Consider the following 11,730-nt stretch of genomic DNA (forward strand, 5'->3'; position numbering starts at 1 on the left):
CAGTGAAGTTTTACTTTTCACCAGAATATTCCGTCAAGAACAGCTATTCCGACATTAAAAATGGTGGGTATTACAAAATGTATATTATATAATACAATTTAATTTACAAACTAGGTTATGTATGGATAAAGAAAAATATTTGGGATACTATTGAAAGTTTATTTACTTTTTCATTCTAACTAAAAGTAAATTTAGGTTATGATTGAATGGAAGAATTTGAAATTTAGAATTCAAAATTTATTATTTAAAAATTCTTTAATTTAAAATTTATTTCATTTAAAGTTTTACTATTTGATTTACGTTAAAATATAAAATTTAAAACTCTTGCATTTGAAATCTAATGATTTAAATAAAAAAAGAAATTTAAATTTTTAAATTCAATTTTTTAATAAAATAATATAAAATATTTAGGTATGATAATTTTAAAGTAATGGGTAATTTTGAAATTGAAATTAAATTAAATTTAGACCCAAAATTAGGCAATGGTTTATGGTTTTAAATAAGATCGTAATTTTACTATTTTGGGATGGTCCAGAACCTCCCTTTAGGCTAGCCATGAGTTTTTTTGGATTTGGAATTGATGATGATAAATCTAACCAATTATTTACATGTAATTTTAAATTTTTTTCTTTCACTTTTAAAATCGCATGATAAAATATAATTTGTTTTAGGAGAAAGTACATAGAAGTATATTGTTGTTATACACTTTTATTATTTGTTTAAAATTTTTTCATGACACTTCGATAATTTTATTTCCGCGTGAAATTAATTTTACTCAATTTATATGTGTCAAAAGCAAATATGGCCTTTTTTGCATGTGAAAGTTGGATTGCAGGCGTGCCACAACACGTATGATCCCATTTGTAAATATATTTGCACCGGTCTGACTTCTAATCAGAGCGATTGGCAGGAAATAAAGGATTGAATTTTAATTTTCTCTTAGATTCCTTGACTCCACAAAGATGCGCTTCATCAAGATCTCTGCTTAATCAATTTGAAAATTTTGAGATTTGGAATTGACTATTGAGAAATTAAAAGATCACTTGCGCATAGAGTAAATGTTGTGCTTAAAAAGTAAATGTTGTTCATAGTTAATTGCTTCAAAAAGTAAATTTGTGCAGAAAAGATAAAATTTGAGCTTGATTGAAAGAATAAATTGCTTGGTGAGAAAAAGTAAATATGTGCAAAAAGTGTAAATTAAAGTTTTGAGAAATTGAAAAACTAATTTGCTTGAAAATATAAACATTGATAGAAAATAGTAAATTGGCTTGCTAAAATATTAAAAAGCTGATTTGCAGGAACTGGAATATGAATAGGAAATTGTAAATTGCATTGAAAACTGAAGATCTTAAATACACAAAATGAAATATTTGCAAAAGAATAGTAAATTGTTTTCTTAAAAAGAAAATAACAATGCTCTTGAAACTGATTCTAGACCAAAAAATAAAGAAAGTTGTTGAATTGTAAAAGAAAATATTGAACTAAAAGAAAAATTGAGCTAAGACATTATGTCTGTCAGGTGTTGATTGATTAATTAATTGTCGTTGTGTGTTCTGAATGAAACTCAACATGTCTATTTATAAGAGAAGAATTGCTTAGTGGCTAAGTCTGCTAAGCCTACTTTCTCCACCACTTGCACCTTTTTCTCTCCAGTCTCCACTTCTTGTAACCACCCAAAACCACCTATTAACTGTTATAACCACCCACTTACACCACTCATCCACTACCCCACTACTCCACTTTCAAGCCCATTATCTCCAATAGAGATTTGTAGACATTAAATATTAGTAATTTCTCAACAAATAACACCCATTTATAAGAGTAATTATTTAATTTATCTAGTTCCAAATAATTAATACCCACTAATTATTGGTCTTCTGCCAGCTTAAGCTATGAGCTGAGTCACATTAAATAGGCAATTTATTTAATATTTCAGACCCATTAATTAACCAGGGCTTAAAAATATTTAAATTAATTTGTGGTGTAAACAAATGCCCCCATGTGTATAACTTGAGGATTTTGGCTATACACATGTAGAAAAAAAAGTTGAATATGATCTTGACGGTCATTTGGTTGTCTTAAACTAGACTTAAAATTCTGTAGCTTCTGTGTTACTCTTGTTGACTTGCTTCTATGGAGAAATTCTTGAAAGGTTTAATCTATTGAATAAAAATTGGCAATAATGGTAGAGCTAAAATTTTACCCAATAGATGTAATAAGAGAAATTTTTAATTTTGTTAAATAAAATTTAACTAGCGATGTGCCAGCCAAAATTTAATTAACAAAATTAGCTTGAATTTTTTTTTAATTACCAAGCTCACATTTTTCTCTTAGCTCTTTATTTTTTTTTTTCTTCTTTTTTCTTTCATATATACATACCACTCTTTTTTTTTTTTTTTTCACAATCCATGGATCAATTTTCTCACAAGCTACAAATACCCTGAAAATTAAAATGATGTGTTATTTTAATTCTCAGAAACCCGCTCACAATTTATTTTTCTCTCACCCAATTACAATAGACCAATCAACTCTCTTACCATAAATAATAAACTCAGTCTCACAAATTCCTTACCCAAACATAATAGACAATCAAATTTCCTTTCTAATGAGCTTAATCTCATAATTCTCACTATCACAAGCCCATTAGCTCTTCAAGTATAATAAGCCCAAACTCAACTCTTTTACCGAAGCATAATGGACCAATCTCACATCTCTCTCACTAGCGAGCTTAATATCACAATTCTCACTCCCCCACTTACAAGCCCATTAATTTACATAAGTACTCAAACCTCACACATAGGCCTAAATCACCCACAACTCATCTTTCTCACACACACTTCTCTCTCCCAATTGATTTCTCTCTCTCTCTCTCTCTCTCTCTCTCTCTCTCTCTCTCCCCCCATTCTTTTGCCATCACTCTCTCACTCCCCCCCCCCAATCACTCTCTCACTCTCTCAATCTTATAATTTTCTCTCAACTTTCCTTTTAATCACACATAAATCCTCAATTTCTTTTCCTAATTTCAACCAAGAAACTCACCAAACCCTCTCAAATCTCATAAACCCTCACCCATTAAACTCCAAATCAGCAAGCAAGGAAGGGGAAAAAGTGTTATCATTGGCCAAGGAGAGGGGGCAAGAGTCATCACAAGCCAAGGGTGTAACACACCATTTTTTATATCAAAATTCCTATCATTGATGGGAAGTTCTCGTGAAACTTATGGTTTTATGGACAAAGGAATTGTGGTAAGATGTATATGTGCATTTGTATGTATGAATTTGATGTGTTAAGACTCTAGGTTTTATGTGGGATATTAAGTGTGTGTTTTTGTTAAGAAAAAAAAATCAAGAATTCTTTATAGATAGTATGGATTTCAGCAACTGGAAGCAAAACTTTCAGCAGTTAAAAGTCCCCTCGACAGTAGGGGCATAAAGAGCTCAGTTAGTCTCATTTTTTTTAAAGAAAATAGTTTTCTTTCTCTCTGTTAGCTACTATTACATGTAGAGAGTTCAAGTTTGAATTTATTTGGGAAATTTACTTATTTTGGGTGCTAGAAGATCTTGAAGGAGATTCTAACACCAGGAGTTGAAGAAAGTCTTAGATTTTGTCAATCTCTTCACTCCTAGTTCTAAGGGATAAAGGTACTTTCTCTTTCTTTTCTTTTTTAAGTGTCAAAATAGTTTTCAAGAATGCTCTCATGGTATATGATAAGTTGTTTTAATTGAATGTAACAATTTGAGTTGATTTTTAAACCTTTGGAGTTTAAGAGAGTTGTTGCATGTGTGAGGTCTTTGATGATGTTGCAATAAAATGTCTTGTTGTGAATTCTTGACATATTTAAATAGTTTATAAGCATAAATAGGTTAGATTTGGAAGAAATTAAGGTTAAAGAAGTTCAATTTTATGCATGTTACCTTTTGTTGCTTTGAATCAAGTTTGAGAGAAATTTTGATTCTTTGATTTTTGGAGCGTGTATAAAGCATCCAAGTATATTTCCAAGTTAATGCATGTCTTAGAAGTGTGTCTTTATGGTTGGATAGTATTTATGGAGCTTTATGAGGTGTTTTAAGTCATTTTGGAGTTAAGGTTACTGCAAAATTCGAACTAGAAATATGGAAAACTTCCAGCTTCGACTATTGAAAACCATTATTTTGGTAGCCAGAGTAGCCTCTGTACCTCAAAGAATTTTAGGGTTTAGGACTTCAGCAGTCAAAGTCCAAGACTTTGACAACTATAGTAACTACTGCCTGAAAAGGGCACTTGAGGTTCATGAATTTGACAGCTAAAGTCCCTTACTTTGTAGCCAAAATCAGTTCTTCTAGGGTTATTTTTCCTCTTGTATTAGGGCTCCAAAACCTATTTTTATGATTCAAAAGGAACTATATGGTAAATATTAAAGGTCTTTTACATGTTTTTAGAGAGTCTAGGATATAGAATTGATGTGTTATTGTTTCACCACATGATCAGAGTTGGTGATTAATGTCCAAGGAAGTCGAGCCTAAGTTGGTGATGTTAGAAAATCCTAGGAAGCACATATGAAGTCAAGTCTACCTACTAGATCTAGCAGGTAAGACTAAATGAACAAGTTCTACTAGAGGTAAGTATAAATTGCTTAAATTAATTTCAAATGCCTTTTAATTACTTTAATTACTGCTTTAAGCATAATCATGCATCATCAAATGTATTGATATTAAGGTGTAATGCATTAAAATTGTTCTTTGCTGAAATTACATAATGTGAGGTAGATTATGGATGAACCATTGACCCCCAAATGGTATATGGTATTATGTTATGTATGTTATGGATCTAAAAATCTAGGTGAGGTCTTTATGTGGCTCTTTACAAGGCCCTTGGTAGATGGCACATGTCATGTTTTAAGCGAGTGTCCAAAAAAGCCTCTGCATGAGTTAGGCACGTTGGGTATATTAAGCGAAAGTCCTGAGAAGCCTCTATATGAGCCTAACACATTGGATTATAGGAGAGTCATTTGTGACATGACTACCATGTTTGCATATGTTTGATGAAATGATGCATTGATGTGTTTGAAAATCATATATATGTAATGAAAAGAATTTATGTGACTGTTTTAAGTAGTTTATGCTTACTGAGCCTCTTAGCTCACCCCCCCCCCCCTCCCAACTAAAATAATTTTTATAGGTAGTAGGACCACAAGAATCTAAAAGTGGTTATAGCATGTTAAAAGAATAGTTTTTGTAATAGTGATAGCTTTCTTCATGTTATGAACAAATGTATTAATAGTAGAGAAGCATGTATTTATGTCTTCTTTTAGTGTCATGAAGGTTGAATGTATTTAATGTTTTACGGTTGTATGTTTTATGCTTGTGGTGTGGGCATGTAAATCTAAGGTATGATGAAATGAGAATGTGCTTGCCAATAGGTTGCATAGATGAATGTATAGTGAATGGTTTCCTTTAGATTGATCTATAAGAACATAATAAATTTGAAATGTTACATAAACTATGTAATAATGGAAGAATAAAGTGGTGTCCTAATAGTCGGACTAAACTTGAGTAATTTAATAAAAGTCTACTGAGATAATCAAAGACCCTTTTAGGTATTTAATACCAAAGGTAGACCTAATGTTTACAAAGAAGTAAAGCTAGTGTGATTAATAGGATGTAGATAAGTAGAAATGTTTTGACTAAGTAAAAGAGGTTCCTTAAGGGAACATTTCCAAAGTTTATGTATGATAATGTTGAATAGCCATGACGGAGATAAAAAAAGTAAAGGTCTTTAGCATCCTTTTCCTAGGGAAACAATTCAAAAAAAGTTATATGGTTCATAGTAGTCATGCAAAGGATATGGAAAGAGCTTAGTTTTGTACAAATGAAACAAAGATAGTGATAATGGTAACGTACAATAGAAACAGAAAAAAAAAATTCCAGCATAATGCACTTAAAGTATTAAGCTCTTTCTGATGAGTTAAGTCATTGTGGAGGAAAAAATCTCCCTTTGATTTTATGTAAAGCTCTAAAAGTAGTTTTGTGGGCCCTAAAAAGGTCAAAGTCTATAATCTTTGGCTTGCTATAGGTTCTAACAGCCTTAAGCTGACCCATTCCCTAGAGCTAGTTATGACACCCTGGCTAGGTTGTTATAGAGTGGTATCAGAGTAGGTTAAAGGAAGATGGCAGATCAAGCGCTTGGGTACAGGTTCTCATATTATGAGCGGGCTCAAAGTAGTAACTCTTGCCCTACTAATTTCCCTGATGGCTAGCCACCACATGGGGTTTGCGTGGTCGAGAGGCTAGTGGTAAAACTTACAGTTTGAGGTACCTTGTCATAGGTAAAAAAGTAAGGCATGAAAGAGTGGCATCAAAGCTCTAGGTTAAAATGGTCGAACCTAGAAACAAAAGATGTTATGTATAGGAAGTAAGGTGTCTAGTTGTGGCATACATGCCCTTTTAAATGTGTAAGGCTTAGGAAATCCTTATAAGAATTAGGTATACTCAGCTTAAATTATGCTACATTTATAATGATATGATGTGATTAGTGTGAAATGTATGTGTTCTGCAGTAGTTGCCTTTAGGTTAGTCTTCCTCTTTAAGGGGAAAGCATACCCAAAAAAGTAGTGGGTTAACCTATGAATCTCTATAAATAAGAAAGAAGGAAAGTATCTCCTGTCTCAGACCTTAGAAGGAGATATGGAAAAAGAGTAAAGAATGAGAGATAGCGTAAATGTATAAGGGTGGTTCCTCCTATAGTTTTAATAGATAAAGGAAAGGTGAGAAGAGAATGAAACGAGAGTAGAAATGAGGATTATAAGTCAGATATAGGCAAAGAATTAAGTTTTGACGTGGGTAAGTGTTATAAGTGTTAAATGAATGGAAAGAAAAAGAAAAGTAATTAGAGAAACGAAAGTGAGGTTAATGAGAAAGAAGTGATAAAAGAATGAAAATAGAAGTGGAAAGTTAAGAAATGTTTCTAAGGAAAGGAAGAGATATGTTAATAAAGGATTTAGTGTTATCACTGTACAATGGGACACCTTGGGTGCCATAGGGGGAGAAGAGGTTAGATTGGCTTGTAAGAGAATTAAAGGAGGTTGCTATTGCTAAGATCCTTTTTCACTCTCTCTGAGGATGTTGGGACCTTAGGCAATGTCATTACATGAGTTATACTTCTAACACTAGAAGTACTACTCCATGACAAATAAGGGCTAGTGAATACACAGTGTGATAGCTACATATCAGAGGGTACTAGGATGGACCACTTCTGCCTAAAATGTAGTGGTGGCCTTTACCAAAAAGGTGGAGGCACGCCTTTGTAATAAAGAAAGAGAGATAGTAAAATGTAGTAAAAAGTTTTAATGGCTTTAATATAAATAGAAGTGCAGTAAAAGTTATTAAAGTGCACAGTAGGAAGTATAGTGGGTTGCTTCAGTATCACCAGTAGAGGTGGGATGGTAAGTAATAGAATAGATGATAGAAGAAAAGAATATAATGAGTAAAGGAAAGAGGATGTGAGAAATGAAGTTGCTAGGAAGTGAAGCAGAAAGAATGAGGTATGAGATACGATAAAAGATAAAGAAGTGCATGATTGGTCAGTCTAATGGTAAGAAAGATATGTATGAGGTGTCCAGTATTGTGGAATCTCCAATGTTAAGAAGGACTATGATATGGGAGGCTATAGAATGTTATAGTATATAGAAAGAGATTCCACGGTGTGCTTTGTTTGGCTTTTATGTGAATTATGTTTCTTATGTTGTTATGTGTTGAGTTCTGGAGAGCAAATGTTTTCCTTCAGTGCACCCCCAATTGTTGAATATTCAGGACGGATGTTCTTAAGGGTGAGAGATTATAACCCCCACCATTTTTTGATGTCGGAATTCTTATCATTGATGGGAAGTTCTCGTGAAACTTGAGGTTTTATGGATAAGGAAATGGTGGTAAGGTGTATATGTGTATATGAATGTATGAATCTAATAAGTTAAGAGTCTAGGTTATATGTGGGATATTAAGTGTGTGTTTTTGTTAAAAAAAGAAATCAAGAATTCTTTATGGGCAGTATGGATTTTGGCAGTCGAAAGCAAAACTTTTGGTAACCGAAAGTCCCCTCGATAATAGGGGCATAAATAGCCCACTTAGTCTCTTTTTTCAAAGAAAATCAGTTTTCTCTTTCTCCCTCAGCTACTATTACATGCAGAGGGTTTAAGTTTGAATTTCTTTGGGCAATTTGCTCATCTTGGGTGCTAGAAGATCTTGAAGGAGATTCTAACACCAAGAGTTAAGGAAATAATTAGATTTTATCAAATCTCTTCACTCCTAGTTCAAAGGGAGAAAGGTACTTTCTCTTTCTTCTATTTTAATAATCAAAATGGTTTTCAAGAATGCTCTCATTGTATATGATAAGTTGTTTTAATTGCATGTAACAATTTGAGTTGATTTTTAAACCTTTAGAGTTTAAGAGAGTTATTGCATGTGTGAGGTGAGGTTTTTGATGATGTTGCAATAAAATGTCTTCTTGTGAATTCTTAACATGTTTAGGTAGTTTATAAGCATGAATAGGTTAGATTTTGAAGAAATTAAGGTTAAAGAAGTTCAAGTTTACGCATGCTACCTTTTATTGCTTTGAATCAAGTTTGAGAGAAAATTTGATTCTTTGATGTTTGATGGATGCATGAAGCATCCAAGTATGTTTCCAAGTTAATGCATGTTTAAGAAGTGTGTCTTTATAGTTGGATAGTATTTGTAGACCTTTGAGAGGTATTTTAAGTGGTTTTAGAGTTGAGGTTGTTGCAAAATTTGAACTGGAAATCTAGAAAATTTCCAGATTTAGCTACCAAAAATCATTATTTCGATAGTTGAAGTAGCTACTGAACCTTAAAGAATTTTAGAGTTCAGGACTTCAACAAAGCACTTAAGGTTCATGACTTTAGTAATCGAAGTCTCTTACTTCGACAGCCGAAGTCAGTTCTACCAGGATTATTTTTCTTCTTGTCTTAAGGCTTCAAAACCTATTTTTATGATCCAAAAGGACCTAGATGGTATATATTAAAGGTCCTTTACATGTTTTTAGGGAGTCTAGAATATAGAATTGATGCGTTGTTGTTTCACCACTTGATCAGAGTTGGCAATTAATGTCTAAGGAAGTTGGGCCCTAAGTCAGTGATGTCATAACATCCTAGAAAGCACACTTGAAGTCAAGTCTGCCTACCAGATCTAGGAGGCAAGAGTAAATGACTAAGTTCCATAAAAGGAAAGTATAAACTGCTTAAATTAATTTCAAAATCATTTTAATTACTTTAATTACTACTTTAAGCATAATAATTCATCATGAAATGCATTAATATCAGGGTGTAAATGAATAAGTTTTATAAGAGAAAAGTATAAATAGCTTAAATTAATTTCAAAATCCTTTTAATTATTTTAATTACTACTTTAAGCATAATCATGCATCATGAAATGCATTAATATCAGGGTGTAACGCAGTAGAACTATGCTTTGATAAAATTGCATAATTATTTATGATATGATGTTGATTATAGATGACCCACAGACTCCCATATGGTATATGGTAATATGTTATGCATGTTATGGATCCAAAAATCTAAGTGAGGTCCTTACAAGGCCCCTGGCACATGGCATGTTTTAAATAGAAATTTTAAGAAGCCTCACTATAAGCTGAATACATTATATTATAGGGGAGTCACTAGTGACTTGATTACCATGTTTGCATATGTTTGATGAAATGATGCATTCATGTATTTGACAATCATATGTATGTAATGAAAAGAATTTATGTAACTGTTTTAAGTAGTTTATGCTTACTGAGCCTCCCAGCTCACCTCCCCACCCCCCCTCCCCCCTAACTAAAATAATTTTTACAAATAATAGAAGCACAAAAATCTAGGAGTGGTTATGTCATGTTAAAAGAAAAGTTTTTATAATAGTGATATCTTTCTTCATGTTATGAATAAATATATTAATAGTATAAAAGCATGTATTTATGTCTTGTCTTAGTGTCATGAAGGTTGAATGTATTTGATGTTTTATGGTTGTATGTTTTATATCTGTGGTGTGGGCATGTATGTCTAGTGTATGATAAAATGAGAATGTACTTGCCAATAGGTTGCATAGATACATGGGTCGTGAATGGTTTCCTTTAGATTGATCTAGAAAAAGCATAATGAATTTGAAATGTTTACATAAACTATGTAATAATGGAAGAATGAAGTGGTGTCCTAATAGTCACACTAAACTTGAGTGATTTAATAAAAGTCTATTGGGATAATCAAAGACCTTCTTAGGTATTTAATACCAAGGGTAAACCTAATATTCACAAAGAGGTAAAAGCTAGTGTGATTAATAGGATGTAGATAAGTAGAAATGCTTTGACTAAGTAAAAGAGGTTCCTTAAGGGAACATTTCCAAAGTTTATGCATGATAATGTTGAATAGCTATGATAGATATAAGAAAGTAAAGGTCTTTAGCATGCTCTTCCTAGGGAAATAATTCAAAGAAAGTTATGTGGTTCATAGCAGTCATGCAAAAGATATGGAAAGAGCTTAGTTTTGTACAAATGAAACAAAATATAGTGATAATGGTAACATACAAAAAAAAAAAAATCCAGCATAATGCGCTTAAAGTATTAAGCTCTTTCTAATGAGTTGAGTCATTATGGAGGAAAGAATCTCCCTTACTTTAATTAAAGTCCCAAAGGTAGTTTTGTGGGCCTTTAGAAGGTCAAAGTCTACAACCTTAGGCTTGTTATGGGTTCCAGCAGCTTAAGCTTACCCGTTCCCTAGTGCCATTTATGACCCCCTGGCTAAGTTGTGACAAAGGGAGGACCTAAGGTGGCATTGCAAAAGGAGAATAAAAGGAGGAAAAAGGAAAGAAAAGAAAAGAAAGGAAGGAAAAGAAAGGGAAAGAAAGGAAGAAGAAAGGAAAAAGAAAAAATGCAAAGAAAAAGGTGTGTTTTCTCTGAATTTTTTTCTAATTTTTTATGTATCAAAAATTTTTAGGTAACAAAAGATTGATTGTTTTGATGAAAGTGATGTGAAATTGCATGATTCTAAGCACTAAAAAATTTATAGTTGACAAATTATTGATGAATTTGGTGAGTTTGCATGAATTTTTTTAGTATCAGAATTTTTTGGGTAATAAACAGAATTGACCATACTAACAAATGTGGGTATCAAAATTTTTCAAATAATGAAAATTTGATAGAAACTCTTAGGTACTGGAATTTTTGGGTAAATAATTTGAAGGAAAGTTTGAGTATCAGGAAATTTTCGAGTAGCATACCTTTGAATGATGAGTTTTAAGTGTCAAAATTTTTGGGTTAATGCACCTTTAGATAAACTGATACTATAATGCATTATTTTTGCCTGCATTATGTAATTAATGGATGATACTTTCAAATTGAGCTTCTATAAATTATTCTAAACCTCTGATTATTGAGAAAACCTTGATTATATATAGAATTTCTAAATTGTGCCCCAAAAACTTGTGGACTTTGAATAACATCTTGATTACTTGTGATTTGTGTCTTGATTGTAACCCTTTGTGGCATTAAGAAAATTTTGGTACAACACATTTTAGAGGAAATGTTGCTAAAATTTTGTACAATCAAAATCCAATTTATAATACCAATTTCCTTGCTTACCGTAAACTAGTAACCATTGCATAAATTGACACTTTGTTGCTTATTCTGGACCAAATGATTGCAAACTTGACATGTGGTACTGACATCAATTTTACTGCTTACCCAATA

This window comes from Hevea brasiliensis, chromosome 7, assembly GCF_030052815.1.
Source record: "Hevea brasiliensis isolate MT/VB/25A 57/8 chromosome 7, ASM3005281v1, whole genome shotgun sequence".
Lineage (NCBI taxonomy): Eukaryota > Viridiplantae > Streptophyta > Magnoliopsida > Malpighiales > Euphorbiaceae > Hevea > Hevea brasiliensis.